Genomic DNA, 19,944 nt, shown 5'->3' on the forward strand with positions numbered 1-19,944 from the left:
TTTAGACTTTGAAAAGTGTTTTTGGGAGAGTGGCGAATATAGACAGATTTTAGCCGTGTTTTCGTTTACTTTGCTCAATTTTTTGTTGTAAATTGTTTTTTGTAGAAATATAAACGTCATGGATGTTGCATGAACATGTAACCCTCTGAAATTGATATCACAATGTTTTTGCACGCCTAGTAATGCGTTTCAAGCGCAAAATTGCACATAATTTTTACATAAAATTGGCACAAAAATCGGCACATCTCTTTTTATTTAATTTTTGGCTTTATTCCCTCTATTTCTTCTCTTTTTGAGCTTTGAGCGGACTTATTTCTACCTGCTCAGTAGTTATTTGGACATCATTTTGATAATTCATCAATTGAATGCCTCTTTTTGACAAGAGATTTTCTTGCTTTTAAAAAAGTGTACAAAATTTAATCCGGCTTTGGCGGTTTTTGTCCGTTTCCCAGTTTTTTTGTAATTTTTAGTTGTTTACTTTTAACTCTTTTACAAATTGTTCATATGCACCGTCAAGCACTTTTGTTTTGTTTTCTTAATAATTGATCTAGTATTTGGTAAAAAAAATCTTTGAAATTAATTTTAAAAAATTTGGTCAATTTTTGACCATTTTTTACAAATTGTTTGTGTTTTGAGCTTGAACTGTTTTTTATCTTATTATGACAGGAAGATGGGTATGCAAATGTGTTGAGCCTTGGTTGCTTAATAATGAAAGTTTCATGTTTTTTGCTAAATAATTTTTAATTTGATTTTTTATTAGAATTTCCTATTAATTTTTTTTTATTCGAAAGTTTCGAATTAATTTTTTATCGTTTTTACAAGGTCTGTGTTCTCCACACTATAGCATGTATCTTTCCAACAATCTTTTAGTGTTTATAGTTTTATTGGCCCCGAGTTTATTAGTTTTAAAAGTAATAATTTGAACTAATAAATTAAGTGTTTTTTTTTCAAATTTTCATTTGCGGTTTGTTTTTGAAAACAGTATAGCACTGAGTTTTTGCCATATTCGATGTTAAATGATTTGGTTGACAGTTTTTTTCTTGCATTATTTATAGGGCTAGGTTTTGGTAATAAAAGACTTTTTGTTTTTAATTTTGATCTTTCTGATAAGTCATTCATGATAAATTTCTGACTGGATAAATTTATTGGCCATTGTTTAGTTTCATCTTTAATTTTTGCTTCTAATAAATACAGGAGTACTGGACTTTTTCAATTTTTTTGTCAGTTGGTTTTGTGGGTTATTGTTCAAATTTTGACCAATTTTTTTTATTTTAGTAGTCACTTAAGTACCATTTAATTTATAAAATATTTTTTTCAAAGGGACGACTCTTCAAGTCAGTTGCAAATATTTTCTAGCTTTGTTTTATATTTCGTCGTCAAGATTCTTGTTACGACCATATGACCATCGACAATCACTTCAAACCTGCTTTTTTCGTTCGTTCATGTAATTTCAACTGAATTTCGTGCATGCGTCTTTTTTCACTCTTATTGGAGCGAGTTTTTTGTTCATTCGCGTGAGTAAGTTTTTGGTCACACGTGACTGACTTCACTCAAAAATGACTTCCTCACTCTGAAATTGACTTTTTTTTACGTTAATTCAAAGAGATAAAGTCGATTGAGTGTATATCCCTCTAATTGAAAGTTATTGAAAGTTTAACATCTCAGCCCTTAATGAAAAGAATAAGTTCCGTTCTGGTCTGTCTCTTTTGCATTCTTTTTGAGACTGCAGATCTACGAAACTATTGCGGCTATTTTCTGGCAATCTCGCCAGCTGTTTTTTCATTCCAATCACACGGGTGAAAATTCATCATTATTTTAATGCTTTCCATAAGAGAGATCGAGAGGTTTTGAAAAATGAGGACAGGTGATTTTATTGATGAGCGGCTCATTTTATTGGGACAATTGAACGTAGAGGTACTCTATGCCAATCTTTTCGGACCTTTTTATTTGAAGTTGCGAAAACGTCGAAAATGATATTTGTTTCAATTTCAATCAGTCACTCATGATATGTTGACCGGTCTTGCACTAACAATTTCTAACTGTATTCTCAACAAAGCATTTTAAATCGAGCTATAAAAATTCAGTTCACATTTTTGTCTAAAAGGTTTGTCTGTAGAGGTAATTCGATTTCTACATTTAGCAAGTAGCATTGGAAATGGCGAGAGGACACTTCAGACGACAACGTTCCATTCATAGCAAACATTTTAGTCCACGAAGAAAAATTGAGCATGACCGATTCATTATTTCAAAATAAATCCAAGTTTACCGACTGTAACAAAAAACTCAAATTGTTTTCTTAGTCTCCAGTTCTCCGATAACAGAGACCTTTCAGTGTATAATTTGATTAAAAAACGATGTCTTCCATCCATGCCCCCAGTTTTCTGTGAAACCTCAGTTACAGAACACCTGTAAGTACACAGTAAATCAGTTTGTAAAAAAATTGCATGTACCATTGGGGTGCAGGTTAATATCTAATATCAACTCATTAACCTTGGTGCAAACGGAAAAAATTGAAAAAAACTCTAGATGAAAAATGCTGAATTTTGCCAAATGCTCGCTTAATATAGCTCTACCAATTGCAGGAAATTAGTTTGTACTCTCTTATTTGTGAAAAACACCTGTTAAACTATATTAAACTTCAATTCCCAATTCCTGATCTTTTCTCAGTTTTTTTTATAAAATATTTTTCTCTTAGTCAGTTGTCGAGGAATTCATTTTTCTTAAACAGATAGATCGCAGAACCTTCGATAACATTGAACTGTGTGTCGGCGTTGGTTTAGTATTGAACTAGATTGAACTTTGCGTTAAAAAAATGTTACGAGCTTCAATCAATAATTATGGCAGTGTAAGTATCTAGTTAGTTATGGCGCTGATTTATCTGTGATCACAGACAATTTACCTTTTCGGAAACTCTAAAATCAGTCACCCATCAGCAAAAACAGATTTTGTACCTGATGGCATGACCAGAGTACTTTTTGTGTATAACACGGTTTTTCGTTGTTATTTTTTGCGACAAGTTTTTATTGTTTTTCGAAGCTATATTTTGCACTTCTGACGAAAATGTCATTCTTAGGACATTGTTTATTCAAAAAAAAAATAATATTGAAGCTTGCTTTTTTGTTTTTAAACATTGAGATTTGAGATATCGAAAGTTTCTCATTAATTGTTTTGCGGATCTCGTTAAATATAAAGAAAAGTTCTGAGGCACACGATTTTCTAAAAAAATGCAGGCTAAAGCTAATTTAGCGATTATTGCCATTGTTAAAATCTTTTTTAAGTCTGTCTTCACATTAATTTTTGAGCATATGTCTATTTTCGATGTTTATTGCATTTATGAATGATTTAAATCTATACAGAACGAATCAGGTCTGTTCGTATAATGGCTATCTTGAAACCAGCTGACATATCAAAAGAAATACAAATTTATTGCCGTAAAACATTTCCAGGTTTCCCCTGAAGTAGTGAGAAGAACTTTCCTGTTTATCTGTAGCTAAAGCGTATTTTTTGTGCACGGAATAGGAAATACTCGGGGGATCAGCTTGCTCTGAAAAACTGTAAAAATTGAAACATTTTCAATATTTTTTTTTACCAAAGCTCTAAATTATTGACCAAGTACTATCTGTTTTTCTTGCATTCAACGCACAAGCTTTGAAGCCAGCATTCAACGAAACCCAACATAAGCTTCCACGCAAAACTCATAACTGAATCAAGCTGCATGGATATCTAAAGAGGTCTTAACTAGGCATTTGATGTATAGAAACTTATTAAAGGTTTTCATGAATTGTAGACTAAAATGACTGATATAAGATGTCAAAAAATTTTCCCTCGACCAGTGAAAAAATTTAGTTTGAGATGCTGGACCGCGTATTTATAATCAGTATTCTCCCCCCTCTCAAAAAGATTTTTGAAGTCTTTTCATAAGATGAGGTCTAGACTAAGGTTGTTCACAGGTCGTATAACTTCGCGGACTTATAAATTTAACAAAATTTTGTTTGTTTATTTGTTTTCAGGTTTCGGGAAGTACCTTCCAGTTTACTTCTTCCTCTGCAAAGGAAAGTGGGATAACTTACTCCCCTGGCCATTTTCGGCTGAAATAACCGTCACCCTACTGGACCAAAATGTTGATCCGAGTCAACGCCAAGACCTCGTGTTCTCATTCAAACCAGATGCTAGCGACCCTGTTCTTGTCCGATCGCTCAATCAGCCAAAAAAGGAGAGAAACTCCTATTTTGGTCTGAACAAATTTGCGCCTCTGAAAGTGTTGAGTCCAACCAACTTCAGTTACGTAAGAGATGACGTAATGTTTCTGCAAGTGTTTGTACGCAATGATAAAATGCTGGTGATTTAATGTCATAATGTTAATAATTGATTATATATTTTTTTCTAATAAAATATTGAGAACTTCTCATTTTTCTACAACTCGTTTGAGCCGTCAATCCAAATTTGTGAACTTTCCATGATAACCTGACAGCTTGTCAAGAATTATGAACTTGAACACAATCAAATTATACTCAATGAGAAAATAAAACAATTAAAATAGCATAACAATTCTGGAACATTTTGAAACATACCTTTTAATTAGTTTTTAAAACAATTTTGAGAATCAGCTGAAAGAAAATCGAAAGCAGCAAAGAAACCTAATACTAGAAAAATTGAAATAGATATCATTGCAAAATGCTTTTATATCAGAAGCAAATAATATTTTTTGGAAAGGTGGAAAAAGCTTGAATAATTAAAAGGGATTCGCTGGTCCTGAAGCTGCAATTGCCAAACAGGCGACGTCGGTGACAAAAAACAGTTCTACAATTTTTTAACCAGGTCTCAAAAAAACAACGTGGTGGATTTTAAGTACCACCACAACATACCAAGACAAACTCCTAAAACCTAATTTGATTGCGTTGTCTTTGTATCAAGATATGCAATAATTTCTAATGTTCTTGTCTGTCAAGGCTTAGTAACAACTATAAAAAATCATTTAATTAGTTTGTGATAAAAAGTCGCTCGAGACTGTGGTTTCCTCATAGAAACAGCAATGTTATGCAACTTTTTGTAGATTTTCTAAGTTAATATAAAAACATTGAGTAAATTGAGTCGTAAAAAGTTTCTTTTTAATTGAACACCAGATAGAATAGTTTGAAAAGTTCTTTTGTTAACATATATATTTTTTTCGAAAATCTTTGTTTCAGTATTGCAATAAAGCGATTATTTTAATTGCATAAACATACCCAAAAACTTATTCTATTTAATTTTTTCAACGCAACATAATAGATGTGCTTTTAGTGTTAACATAGGTCTTTCTGTGATCGCCTTTTGTTAATAGTTGGTAATAGTTGGCTTGAAGAGACTAATATGTTAGGGCTTGCAATGCTCTGATGTTTTTGTCTTGGGGCATGGGTTTTTATCTTTGAATCCACAGGTTTTTCGTACGAAAAGGAATTCGGACAGAAAAAGGGTGCCCTAAAATTTGTTTGGTTGAATATTGGCTGATTTGCACGAAAAAGTTTGAACAGCAACTATTTATGGCTTCATTAGGCACAAAGGTTTTCAATTCTTATCAAAGGATGATTTTAGGGAAGAGATTGAAATATTTATGTTTTAAAGTTTCCACAATTAATAGCAAATAGTTGCTCTGTCGCGTGAGTGAAAACCTGATGTTCAATACTATTCTGGAATAAAACTGCTTACTGTTATTTATTGTTGAACATGAAATTTGCGATGAATTTACTGTTCTGTTCCAGAGTTTCAGTAAAAATTTTTAAGTACCGCCTTCAGAATTATATTTTTCATCTTTTTATGAAAAAATTTTTATCAGTGCCTCATTGTTAATTTCTAATCAGTATCACTTTTAGCCATGAGATGTATTAGAGCAACTCTCTGCTCGTTATGTTGATTCTATGTCAACACCGTTATAGTGAGAGTAAAGTTTGAGAACTTTGTGGGTTGCAACCCCACAATCTCTTAATTGATTGCAATCCTGTGCTCTCCACTGAGCCAACTGCTCCACATTGCGAGAGTCTTACTATGCTCTCTTAAATTGAGCTATGATTTCAAGCTCCATCTTATGATCACAACTTACTTACTAGAGTGTATACTCTAACACACCCTCTCTAGTTGTGCATCATATCTCCTCACTTTCAACTTCTGGTTAGAGCGTTATAATGGGCCCATAACCTATTAGAGCAACTCTTTGCCTGTTATGTTGATTCTATGTCAACACCATTATAGTGAGAGTAAAAGTTTGGGACCTATGTGGTTTGCGACCTCACAATCTCTGAATTGAATTTTATCCTGTGCTCTCCACTGAGCCAACTGGTTAACATTGCGAGAGTCTTACTATGCTCTCTTAAATTGAGCTATCATTTCAAGCTCCATCTTATGATCAAAACTTACTTACTAGAGTACATACTCTAACAAGATGCACAGCATTTTTCGCTATTATTGTTTTATCTCATTCATTTGAGTTCAGCAGTTCCAACACTATTTGATTCTGGATTTCCTCAATATCAGAAAACTATTCCGTCAAGTTTTTTGTTCCTCATGAGCTCGTTAGATGAAGAAGTTTTCTATTCTTCTTAGTTCTTTTTTTCGTTTTCGCCCCCCCTTGTCAAAGATGACACTCATTTCTACTGTCTCAGTTTTTTCAAACTCCTGGTTCCGCGTTTTCTTTAAAAAAATCTGCGTTTTCTGCGAAGGCTGCAGCCAATTTCATTAATAAAAAACGCGGAGCCAGAAGCTTGAAAATGATTTAAAAGCTGAGACAGTTAAAAGAATATATTGATACATCGGCTTCCGCTTTTTTTCCAACGATGAAATTATAGAATTAGTTCATGAGAATCTGCGTGAAATATATTGCTGCAACAGGATTGTTATTCAGTTTCTTCAGTTTTTTTCTAGTGATACTTGTTTTAATATTTTTTGAGCATCTGGATTGTAAGAACACCTTTTTGAATGCTTTTTCCTGTAATTGAATACTGCTGCTGACTTGTAGAGATATTTGAAAAAAGTGATCATTAAATGTGACACATTCCATAATTTGGCCATTCTGGTTGGCAAAATTTGTTAGCTTTTACACAACTCCCTGTTTGAATCTTTGTTTCCTCGCTTGTTGAATTCAACGCTTTTTTAATAATTTATTACATATATACAAGGCGTAAGAGAAAAAAACAGACCATCGCCAGACAAGCGGAGTTCTGAGTTAAGAGTGTCAAAGCAGGCGAAAAGTCTAAAATCAGTTTTTAGGTCATTAGCCATGCATATGTTGAAGAAGTAGATCTTCCTTTTGAGATAGGTCAAATTAATTTATGCATAATTCGCATTAAATTTTTCTTCCTCAACCTTCTGATAATGAAAGGGCTCATAGGGCAGTTTAGTATAGATTTAAACACTTCAAGGGGTTAAGAGTTTTTTGCCGGGAGATAATTGCTACCAGTGCTTGCAATACAATTTTTTTGACTTTCTCTTGAAGTGCTGTACACGAGCAATGAACAATTTTTTTTGATAAGTATACTTCAACCTCACTGTCTAGAGAATGAGCTACATTCAGGATAACTTCAAAAATTCTTTGAAGTAATAGTCTGACGAAAACCTTTTGGCTACTTCGTCATTTTTCAAACTTGTAGTTCAATATTTTATTTTCGCTTTTTTTTCGAATCATTAAAAACAACTAAAATATTTCTTTTGAATGAAAAGATGAAGAAAAGTAGAAATCAAGGTGATTAACCAGGTAAGAGTTGGAAAAAGAACCACATCCCATACTAGAGGGCACTGCTGGTCTAAGGGTTATATGACCTCTAAGCTGAGGGCATTAATTGGAAAGATGTAAATATTCGCTTTAAATAACAACTTTTTTCTTTTTTTTTCTACATCGCGTTCAAATACGAAAAAAGAAGAGCTGGTTTAAGTATCAGTCTGAAGACGCTACTGAGACTGCCAGATGACTAATTCAAAACACAATAAAGATTTTAATTTCAACGTTATACGTCTCGTTAGACTACCTACAATATTCGCAATTGCTCTGCTGACAAAAGATTTTGACATTGTTTGTATTAAAAAATGGCTCACTACAGATATCCCAAACAACAAAGGCGTTTTACTCAGCATTCAAGTCTGCAGGAAACAGCAACATCACGCTTACATCTGTAGTGCGCTTGACTTAAGTTTCAATGGCTCTAGCGTTGGACTGAGAACGTGATGCTCACGGTTCTTTTCGATATAGCAAATCGGACAGCAAGAAATTTTTGTTCATCTGTTACAATTACAAATGATATATACTTTGCGAGCACAAATTGGAAAATTTTGTTAGGTATTGATTATGAAGTTACTTTTTTGAAGTGTTAATTCGGAATTTCCTGTCAGTTAGCAGCCAAAAACTCAAAAGGCCATGCTTTGTCGGCTACTCTTTCTTTTAAGGAGCACAAAACTACCAACAAAGCCTGCTCAGGTCATCTTCCTATCCAGCCTAATGTTTTTAAGTGTCTTTCGCCACTAGTTATTGCAAAGGCAAATTTACTCAAAAAGCAAATTAGGAAGTTTTTAAGGATGCGGTAAAAAATATGCGTTTTAATCCATACAGCTTTAGCCGCATAATCATCTTAGTTGAGCAGTTGTTCGAATGGCTAGACGAAAAACTCGCAACACAAATTCGCAAAGGACACGGCTTTTCTGGCTGCATTTCAGTCCTTATTTTCAAAAAAAGTTAAAAAGCACAACTCGTAAAATCTGCTTCGATGAAAACGAAATGTCCTGATAGCATTAAAAACCTTATTTTTTAAACAAAAACGTGACAAAGGCCCTCTTGATTTATTTTTAACTAAAATTCCAGAGCAAGATTTTAAAAAAACTTTATGCGTATTTCTGAATGATTAGCAAAATGCGTCCTATTTTTAAAGAAAGTGTCCTAAATTCTCTAGCTACAAAACACACAACATGCTGTGCTGCGTTTCAAAAACGTTTGAAAAAATTGATGAAACCTAAAATTGTAAAAAATCAACAACACCCAATGTCATACAATATTTGTAAAAAAAGATCAACTACTTTTAACTGTAATTTTTATTGAACAGCCCACAACAGAAAAAAAGCCCAAATTTTAAGCAGCCAATAAGTCCATATCTCGATATTCCCCAAAACAAACAAATTTTCCTTTATACAGTTAAACACAATCAAAAATTGAAAAAAATTGTTCTTTTTCAGTTAGCTTGCTGACATCCTATATTCGTGGCGTCTTATCACAAAAATTGCAGGCTTCATGAGGAAATAGTTTCAAGACGATACATAACCAGCGTTGTTAGCAGTGAAGTGCCGCAGGGCTCCATTCTCGGTCACTTTTGTTTTTTCATCAAAGTCAAGGACTATCCTTTTTTTGAGAAAATACAATAAGCTATGGTTTTTGTGACGATCTCAAAGTGATAGTTGAAAATCATAAAGAGCTTAATGAGTCAGTGCGATACTTAAAAAAACGTTGTAGCGAATTCAGTTTGAGTCGTAGTAGCGGTAACACGAAACTGATGAACAGCGAAGGAAATCTGAATGCAAATTTTTAAAAACAGATCTTAAATGGATTGAATCTCAAGTGGATCTTGGTTTATATACCATGGATTGAAAATTTTAGACTAAGAAAATCAGAAAGCAGTTGTGAGCTTCTTTCAAAATAGGACAAACGTATATCATAATTGAACCTCAAAAGCAAAACTCAATGCATAAGAAACTTATGTGGCCATTCTAAGTAAATTCAAAATTACGCTTAGATATTAGTTCAAATCAGATTTTTGACTCGGGATATGAAAATAGTGCAAAAAAATATTCTGTGCATGACAAAATGAATTCGCAAAATCCGCACAAGAGGGATAATTAGGGTTATGACAAAATCGGAATTATCCTAGAAATAAAAAAAATGTGTCCGAAATTGAAAAATTTGGAATAGGAATGGTTTTACAGAAATTGATAATACATATAAATATGAAGTTGTAAAAATGATGAATTTTGTGTATAGGGAATTTTTTTGATAAAATTTTTAACACAGATCCTAGAATTGTGTAAACTGTGGTTTCAGATAATTGTAAAAATTTATTCATTTTATCCGTTAACAGTTTATGAAAATGTTTCAACCTCACGATGCACGTAAAGTCCAAAAACGTTTGTTTTAAACATCAAAATTAATTTTAATTCAAGAAAATAGTTTCTTCCACATCATTCTTTTTCCAATTGTTCAAAACAGAGCCGAGGGAAGAACCAACTGCAAAGTACTTTGCAAAAATTTCAGTGTTTTAGCATTTTAGCAGGATTAAATTTTATAGACTTAACGTAGTGGTGCACATTTTGGCTGCAAATTTGCTTCACCACGCTGCAATTTGTTTCCTGTATTCAAGGAACAGGCAACAAAATGGCAAAAGGCAGAGGAAAACGGCAGCCAAGGCGAGGAGGGTGAAATAGACAGAGACTTTGGAGAAGCTCCTGAACAATCAGGTTTCTTTGCCCACTGTCCTTGAGCTTCATTGAGGTATGTGTTTGTTGCTGCCAAAGAAGTAACTCAGGTATATTTTGGAAAAAATGAACTGTTACAAACTCTATGTTGATTAATTGCAAACCCGGAGTAATGCCAGCAGCTGTAGTTATCGAATTGATTTTTTGAAGCAATGCATTCACAACGATATCATTTCTTTTTTGAGGTTTCAATTTCCTTAAAGTTGAGTTCTTTTTGAACAACTGGTGCACAATTTTCATTTAAAACTGCTTAAACAAGAATTAAACCGTGCTAAAAAATGCTGTAAATTTTTCAAGGAAAAACTTGATATAGCTAAAAACAAATTAAGGAAAAATGTGATACCCTAACTGATGCTATTCGTTGTTAGCAGCCTTTGGCGTCAAACTGAAAGTTAATCTGCAATGGTTCAAAAGGAGTAAATCAAAAACTTGATAAACTCTCAGATGGACAGGATAAACCGCTACTGATAGGCTGTCATTGTAACGTTGTGATAATGGTGTTGAACTTCCCGAGTTTACAGTTAACTTTCAATCGTTGGGACCTAAACAAACTGTGAGAGCCAGTTTAATGAGGTGCACTTTCTCTCAGATTTTGACAATTTTTGACGTGAGTAACACACTGCGTGAGGAGTTATTTGACTTTAGGTCGTACGCAAAATGATTTGCTGAAAAAGTACGCGAAAACCGATGAATACTGAAGTGAGAAATGCATGCTTACCCAAGAGCCAAGAATTTAGTAGCGTTACCGTTTGACTAAGGATGCAGTTTTTGTGTGATGAAAACGTTGACGTACAGGGAGAAACTTGAAGATATGCTAAGCTCGGATCAATTCCAAGAAACTAATTGAGCAAAAGATGAAAAACTAAAGAAGAGGTCAATGACAGCTTGCAACAATTTATGAAGCCAGGGAAAATTAGTCAAAAAACCTAACAAAGAGTCGGATCAACTGGTTCACAACCAGCAAGAGTTTATGGCCTAGCAAAGATACACAAAAAAATGCAACTCTCCGACCGGTTCTTTCGATACCTGTTAGCTTCTGATAACTTGAGCAGATTTCTGGCACCGTTGTTTCAAAAACTACCGGGCTCAAATATTGAAACCAGAGCACTAGATGCTAGAAAAGCATTAGAGTCAAAGTTTCTTGAGGATAACGAGCAGATGGCCCCTTTTGACTGAAAAAATTTGTACACCTATGTGTCAGTTGGAGAGGCGATTAAAAATGCTCTACGAGAATTTTACTCCTTCAACCTATCTCCAGAGATTACAAGGTCCGCAATGAAAAATTTAGAAAGAAGGCCGATGGCAAATGTTCCTTTTAAATGTATTGGCATCTGATATGTACAATCAGATGGTCTAGCTATGGCCGCATCACTGCTCCATTCTCGGTCCCTTTTGTTTTCATCATCTAAGTCAAGGACTATCCTTTTTTGGGAAAATACAATAAGCTATGGTTTTTGTGACGATCTCAAAGTGATAGTTGAAAATCATAAAGAGCTTGATGAGTCATTGCGATACTTAAGAAAATGTTGTAGCGAATTCAGTTTGAGTCGTAGTGGCGGTAACACAAAACTGATGAGCAGCAAATGAAATCTGAATGCAAATTTTAAAAAACAGATCTTAAACGGATTGAATCTCAAATGGATCTTGGTTTATATACCATGGATTGAAAATTTTAGACTAAGAAAATCAGAAAGCAGTTATGAGCTTTTTTCAATATAGGACAAACGTATATCGTAATTGAACCTCAAAAGCAAAGCTCAATGCATAAGAAACTTATGTGGCCATTCTAAGTAAATTCAAAATTACGCTTAAATATTAGTTCAAATCAGATTTATAACTCGGGATATGAAAATAGTGCCAAAAATATTCTGTGCATGACAAAATGAATTTGCAAAATCTTCACGAGAGGGATAATTAGGGTTATGACAAAATCGGAATTATCCTAGAAATAAAAAAATGTGTCCGAAATTGAAAAATTTGAAATAGGAATGTTTTTACAGAAATTGATAATACATATAAATATGAAGTTGTAAAAAGGATGAATTTTGTGTATAGGGAATTTTTTTGATAAAATTTTTAACACAGATCCTAGAATTATGTAAACTGTGGTCTCAGATAAATGTAAAAATTTATTCAATTTATCCGTTAACAGTTTATGAAAAAGTTTCAACCTCACGATGCACGTAAAGTCCAGAAACGTTTGTTTTAAACATCAAAATTATTTTTAATTCAAGAAAATAGTTTCTTCCACATCATTCTTTTTCCAATTGTTCAACACAGAGCCGAGGGAAGAGCCAACTGCAAAATACTTTGCAAAGATTTCAGTGTTTTAGCATTTTAGCAGGATTAAATTTTATAGACTTAACGTAGTGGTGCGCATTTTGGCTGCAAATTTGCTTCACCACGCTGCAAATTGTTTCCCATATTCAAAGAACAGGCAACAAAATGGCAAAAGGCAGAGGAAAACTGCAGCCAAGGCGAGGAGGGTGCAATAGACAGAGACTTTGGAGAAGCTCCTGAACAATCAGGTTTCTTTGCCCACTGTCCTTGAGCTTCATTGAGGTATGTGTTTGTTGCTGCCAAAGAAGTGACTCAGGTATATTTTGGAAAAAATGAACTGTTACAAACTCTATGTTGATTATTTGCAAACCCGAAATAATGCCAACAGCTGTAGTTATCGAATTGATTTTTTGAAGCAATGCATTCACAACGATATCATTTCTTTTTTGAGGTTTCAATTTCCTTAAAATTGAGTTCTTTTTGAACAACTGGTGCACAATTTTCATTTAAAACTACTTAAACAAGAAATAAACCGTGCTAAAAAATGCTGTAAATTTTTCAAGGAAAAACTTGATATAGCTAAAAACAAATTAAGGAAAAATGTGATATCATAACTGATGCTATTCGTTGTTAGCAGCCTTTGGCGTCAAATTGAAAGTTAACCAGCAATGGTTCAAAAGGAGTAAATCAAAAACATGATAAAATCTCAGAGGGACAGGACAAACCGCTACTGATAGGCTGTCATTGTAACGTTGTGATAATGGTGTTGAACTTCCCGAGTTTACAGTTAACTTTCAATCGTTGGGACCTAAACAAACTGTGAGAGCCAGTTTAATGAAGTGCACTTTCTCTCAGATTTTGACAATTTTTGACGTGAATAACACACTGCGAGAGGAGTTTTTTGAATTTAAGTCGTACGCAAAATGGTTTGCAGAAAAAGTACGTGAAAACCGATGAATACTGAAGTGAGAAATGCATGCTTACCCAAGAGCCAAGAATTTAGTAGCGTTACCGTGTGACTAAGGCTGCAGTTTTTGTGTGATGAAAACGTTGACATACAGGGAGAAACTTGAAGATATGCTAAGCTCGGATCAATTCCAAGAAACTAATTGAACAAAAGATGAAAAACTAAAGAAGAGGTCAATGACAGCTTGCAACAATTTATGAAGCCAGTGAAAATTAGTCAAAAAACCTAACAAAGAGTCGGATCAACTGGTTCACAACCAGCAAGAGTTCATGGCCTAGCAAAGATACACAAAAAAATGCAACTCTCCGACCGGTTTTTTCGATACCTGTTAGCTTCTGATAACTTGAGCAGATTTCTGGCACCGTTGTTTCAAAAACTACCGGGCTCAAATATTGAAACCAGAGCGCTAGATGCTAGAAAAGCATTAGAGTCAAAGTTTCTTGAGGATAACGAGCAGATGGCCCCTTTTGACTGAAAAAATTTGTACACCTATGTGTCAGTTGGAGAGGCGATTAAAAATGCTCTACGAGAATTTTACTCCTTCAACCTATCTCCAGAGATTACAAGGTCCGCAATGAAAAATTTAGAAAGAAGGGCGATGGCAAATGTTCCTTTTAAATGTATTGGCATCTGATATGTACAATCAGATGGTCTAGCTATGGCCGCATCACTGCTCCATTCTCGGTCACTTTTGTTTTCATCTAAGTCAAGGACTGTCCTTTTTTGGGAAAATACAATAAGCTATGGTTTTTGTGACGATCTCAAAGTGATAGTTGAAAATCATAAAGAGCTAGTTGAGTCAGTGCGGTACTTAAGAAAATGTTGTAGCGAATTCAGTGAGGGTCGTAGAGGCGGTAACACAAAACTGATGAGCAGCAAATGAAATCTGAATGCAAATTTTAAAAAACAGATCTTAAACGGATTGAATCTCAAATGGATCTGGGTTAAATAACGTGTATTGAAAATTTTAAACTAAGAAAATCAGAAAGCAGTTACGAGTTTCTTGCAAAATAGGACAAACATATATCATAACTGAACCTTGTAAGCAAAGCTCAATGAACAAAAAACTTATGTGGCCATTCTAAGTAAATGCAAAATTACGCTTAAATTTTAGTTCAAATCCGATTTTTGAATCGGGAATTGAAAATAGTGCAAAATTTTTTTGTGCATGAAAAAACGAATTTGCAAAATCCACACAAGAGGGATAATTAGGGCTATGACAAATTCGGAATTATGCTAGAATTAAAAAAACGTGTCCGAAATTGAAAAATTCGGAATAGGAACGTTTTTACAGAAATTGATAATACATGTAAAAATGAAGTTGTAAAAAGGATGAATTTTGTGTATAGGGAATTTTTTTGCTAAAATTTTTAACACAGATCCTAGAATTTTGTAAACTGTGGTCTCAGATAAATATAAAAATTTATTCAATTTATCCGTTAACAGTTTATGAAAAAGTTTCAACCTCACGATGCACGTAAAGTCCAGAAACGTTTGTTTTAAACATCAAAATTAATTTTAATTTAAGAAAATAGTTTCTTCCACATCATTCTTATTCCAATTGTTCAAAACAGAGCCGAGGGAAGAGCCAACTGCAAATTAATTTGCAAAGATTTCAGTGTTTTACATTTTAGCTGGATTGAATTTTATAGACTTAACGTGGTGGTGCACATTTTGGCTGCAAATTCGCTTCACAACGCTGCAAATAGTTACCCATATTAAAAGAACAGGCAAAAAAACGGCAAAAGGCAGAAGAAAACTGTAGCCAAGTCGAGGTGCGTGCAATAGACACAGACTTTGGAGAAGCTCCTGAACAATCAGATTTCGTTGCCCCCTGTCCTTGAGCTTCATTGAGGTATGTGTTTGTTGCTGCCAAAGAAGCAACTCAGGTATATTTTGGAATAAATGAACTGTTACAAACTCTATGTTGACTAATTGAAAACCCGAAATAATGCCAGCAGCTGTAGTTATCGAATTGATTTTTTGAAACAAGACATTCACAACGATATCATTTTTTTGAGGTTTTACTCTCCTGAAAATTGAGTTCTTTCTGAACAAGTTGTGCACAATTTTCATTTTAAACTCCTCAAAACAAGAACCAAACCGTGCTGAAAAATGCTGTAAATTTTTCAAGGAAAAATTTGATATAGCTAGGAACAAATTAAGGAAAAAGTTGATACCATAACTGATGCCAATCGTTGTTAGCAGCCTTAGGCGTCAAATACAAAGTCAATCTGCAATGGTTCAAAAAGAGTAAATCAAAAACTTGATAAACTCTCAGAGGGACAGGATAAACCGCTACTGATAGGCTCTCATGGTAACGTTGTGATAATGGTGTTGACTTTCCCGAGTTTACAGTTAACTTTCTATCATTGGGACCTAAACAAACTGCGAGAGCCAGTTTAATGAGGTGCACTTCATCTCAGATGTTGACAAAATTTTACGTGAATAAAACACTGCCTGAGGAGCTTTTTGAATTGAGGCGTACGCGAAATGGTTTGCAGAAAAATTACGCGAAATCCGATGAATACTGAGGTGAGAAATGCATGCTTACCCAAGAGCCAAGAATTTAGTAGCGTTACCGTTTGACTAAGGCTGCAGTTTTTGTGTGATGAAAACGTTGACGTACAGAGATAAACTTGAAGATGTGCTAAGCTCGGATCAATTCCAAGAAACTAATTGAAGAAAAGATGAAAAACTAAAGAAGAGGTCAATGACAGCTTGCAACAATTTATGAAGCCAGGGAAAATTAGTCAAAAAACTATCAAAGAGTCGGATCAACTGGTTCACAACCAGCAAGAGTTTATGGCCTAGCAAAGATACACAAACAAAAAGGCAACTCTCCGACCGGTTCTTTCGATACCTGTTAGCTTCTGATAACTTTAGCAGATTTCTGGCACCGTTGTTTCAAAAACTACCGGGCTCAAATATTGAAATCAGAACGGTAGATGCTAGAAAAGCTTTAAAGTCAATGTTTCGTGAAGATAACAAGCAGATGGTTCCTTTTGACGTAAACATTTTGTACATCTACGTGCCATTTGGAGAGGCGATATAAAATGTTCTACGAGAAATCTACTCCTGCAACCTAGCTTCAGAGATTACAGGGTCCGCAAAGAATAAATTAGTAAGAATGGCAATGACAAATGTTCTTTTTAAATGTATTGGGATCTGATATGTACAATCAGATGTTCTAGCTAGGGCCTCATCACTGCCCCATTCTCGTTCCCTTTTGTTTTCATCCAAGTCAGTGATTATCCTTTTTTGAGAAAACACAAAAAGCTATGGATTTTGTGACGATCTCAAAGTGATAGTTGAAAACCATAAAGAACTTGATGAGTCAGTGCGATACTTAGGAAAATGTTGTAGCGAATTCAGTTTCAGTCGTAGTGGCGCTAACACGAAACTGATGAACGGCAAAGGAAATCTGAATGCAAATTTTAAAAAACAGATCTTAAACGGATTGAATCTCAAATGGATCTTTGTTTATATACCGTGGATTGAAAATTTTAGACTAAAAAAATCAGAAAGAGTTTCTTTCAAAAGGACAAACATATATCAAAACTGAACCTTGAAAGCAAAGCCCAGTGAATGAGAAACTTCTGTGGCCATTCTAAGTAAATGCAAAATTACGCTTAAATATTAATTCAAATCAGAGTTTTGACTCGGGAAATGAAAATAGTTCAAAAAAATATTCTGTGCATGACAAAATGAATTTGCAAAATCCGCACAAGAGGGATCATTGGGTTATGACAAATTCGGAATTATCCTAGAAACTAAAAAAACGTGTCGGAAATTGAAAAATTCGGAATCGGAACGTTTTTACAGAAATTGATAATACATGTAAATATGAAGTTGTAAATAGCATAAATTTTGTGTATAGGGACAATTTTTGATAAAATTGTTAGCATAGATCCTAGAATTTTTTAAACTGTGGTCTCAGATAAATGTAAAAATTTATTCAATTTAACCGTTAACCGTTTATGAATGAGTTTTAACCTGACGATGCACGTAAAGTCCAGAAACTTTTGTTTTAAACATCAAAATTAAATTTATTTCAAGAAAATACTTTCTTCCACATCATTTGTTTTGCCAATTGTTCAAAACAGAGCCGAGGGAAGAGCCAACTGCAAAATAAATTGCAAAAATTTCAGTGTTTTAGCATTTTAGCAGGATTGAATTTTATAGACTTAACTTGGTGGTGCACATTTTGGCTGCAAATTCGCTTCACAACGCTGCAAATAGTTACCCATATTAAAGGAACAGGCAAAAAAACGGCAAAAGGCAGAGGAAAACTGTAGCCAAGTCGAGGTGGGTGCAATAGACACAGACTTTGGAGAAGCTCCTGAACAATCAGATTTCGTTGGCCTCTGTCCTTGAGCTTCATTGAGGTATGTGTTTGTTGCTGCCAAAGAAGCGACTCAGGTATATTTTGGAATAAATGAACTGTTAAAAACTCTATGTTGATTAATTGAAAATCCGAAATAATGCCAGCAGCTGTAGTTATCGAATTGTTTTTTGAAACAATGCATTCACAGCGATATCATTTTTTTTAAGGTTTCACTCTCCTTAAAACTGAGTTCTTCCTGAACAAGTGGTGCACAATTTTCATTTTAAACTCCTCAAAACAAGAAATTAACTGTGCTAAAAAATGCTGTAATTTTTTTAACGAAAAACTTGATATTGCTAGGAACAAATTAAGGGAAAAAGTGATACCATAACTGATGCCATTCGTTGTTATCAGCCTTAGGCGTCAAATACAAAGTCAGTCTGCAATGGTTCAAAAAGAGTAAATCAAAAACTTGATAAACACTCAGAGGGACAAGATAAACCGCTACTGATAGTCTCTCATTGTAACGTTGTGATAATGGTGTTGATCTTCCCGAATTTTCACTTGACTACCTATCTTTGGGACCTAAACAAACTGTGAGAGCCAAATTAATGAGGAGCTCTTCCTCTCAGATGTTAACAAACTTTTACGTGAGTAACACACTGCGTGAGGAACTGTTTGAATTTGAGGTGTACGCGAATTGGTTTGCAGAAAAAGTACGCGACAACCGATGAATACTGAGGTGAGAAATGCGTGCTTACCCAAGAGCCAGGAATTTAGTGGCGTTACCGTTTGACTAAGGCTGCAGTTTTTGTGTGATGAAAACGCTGACGTACAGAGAGAAACTTGACGATGTGCTAAGCTCGGTTCAATTCCAGGAAACCAATTGAACAAAAGATGAAAAACTAAAGAAGAGTCCAATGACGTCTTGCAACAATATATGAAGTCAGGGAATGTTAGTCAAGAAACTATCAAAGTGTCAGATCAAATGGTTCACAAGCAGCGAGGGTTTATGGCCAAGCAAAGATACACAAAAAATATGCAACTCTCCGACCGGTTCTTTCGATACCTGTTAGCTTCTGATAGCTTGATCAGATTTCTGGCACCGTTGTTTCAAAAACTACCGGGCTCAAACATTGAAACCAGAACGCTAGATGCTAGAAAAGCTTTAGAGTTAATGTTTCTTGAGGATAACATGCAGATGGCTCCTTTTGACGTAAAAAGTTTGTAAAACTTCGTGCCAGTTGGAGAAGCGATAAGAAAATGCTCTACGAGAATTCTACTCCTGCAACCTAGCTCCAGAGATTACAAGGTCCGCAATGAAAGATTTAGTGAAAATGGCGATGGCAAATGTTCTTTTCAAATGTATTGGGATCTGATATGTACAATCAGATGGTGTACCTATGGCCGCATCACTGTTGAAATTCTAGCTAACGTGTAGATGAAATTGATTTAGGCATCACTGCAAAAGCCAGAGCTCAGTGAGAATATCTTTAATCTAATCAAAACGGGAATTGCAAAGAGTGCTACCGGAGAGTGACTCTCCTTGGAAAAAGAGTAGAATGTTACTTAAGCCAAAACTGGTTCCAAAAAAATGCCAGAAAGAAACAAATAAAAAATACGCCAACATGCAGGAGTTTGTCTGAATTTGTACGTACTGTCGCAATCAACAGACAGAGGGGCAGTTTAAGGGGAAAAAGGTATGTGGAAGACATGATCTGCACAGTTTGTGGTGACCGGGACAAGTAATTAAGTTTTGCAAATTCTTTACCTGCAATTTACCTTACAATTAAAAAATCTGCAATTTACTTGCAATATACCTACAAAAAATGAAAATGAAATAAAACTTGGTTTGTCTTAATATCAACGTAAGGGTGAGCAACAGAAACAA

At 34.5% G+C, this 19,944-nt stretch overlaps 2 protein-coding genes across 2 annotated transcripts in view; one reads left to right on the top strand and one right to left on the bottom strand.

The window, feature by feature from the left end:
• Positions 1 to 19,944, top strand: part of LOC142337869 (uncharacterized) — a 240,646-nt gene that overhangs the window by 168,942 nt on the left and 51,760 nt on the right. The gene's annotated exons all lie outside the window — the stretch shown is intronic.
• Positions 1 to 19,944, bottom strand: part of LOC142337872 (leucine zipper transcription factor-like protein 1) — a 458,027-nt gene that overhangs the window by 65,079 nt on the left and 373,004 nt on the right. The gene's annotated exons all lie outside the window — the stretch shown is intronic.

The sequence above is a fragment of the Convolutriloba macropyga genome, chromosome 4 (genome assembly GCF_964194025.1).
Source record: "Convolutriloba macropyga chromosome 4, txConMacr16.3, whole genome shotgun sequence".
NCBI lineage: Eukaryota > Metazoa > Xenacoelomorpha > Acoela > Convolutidae > Convolutriloba > Convolutriloba macropyga.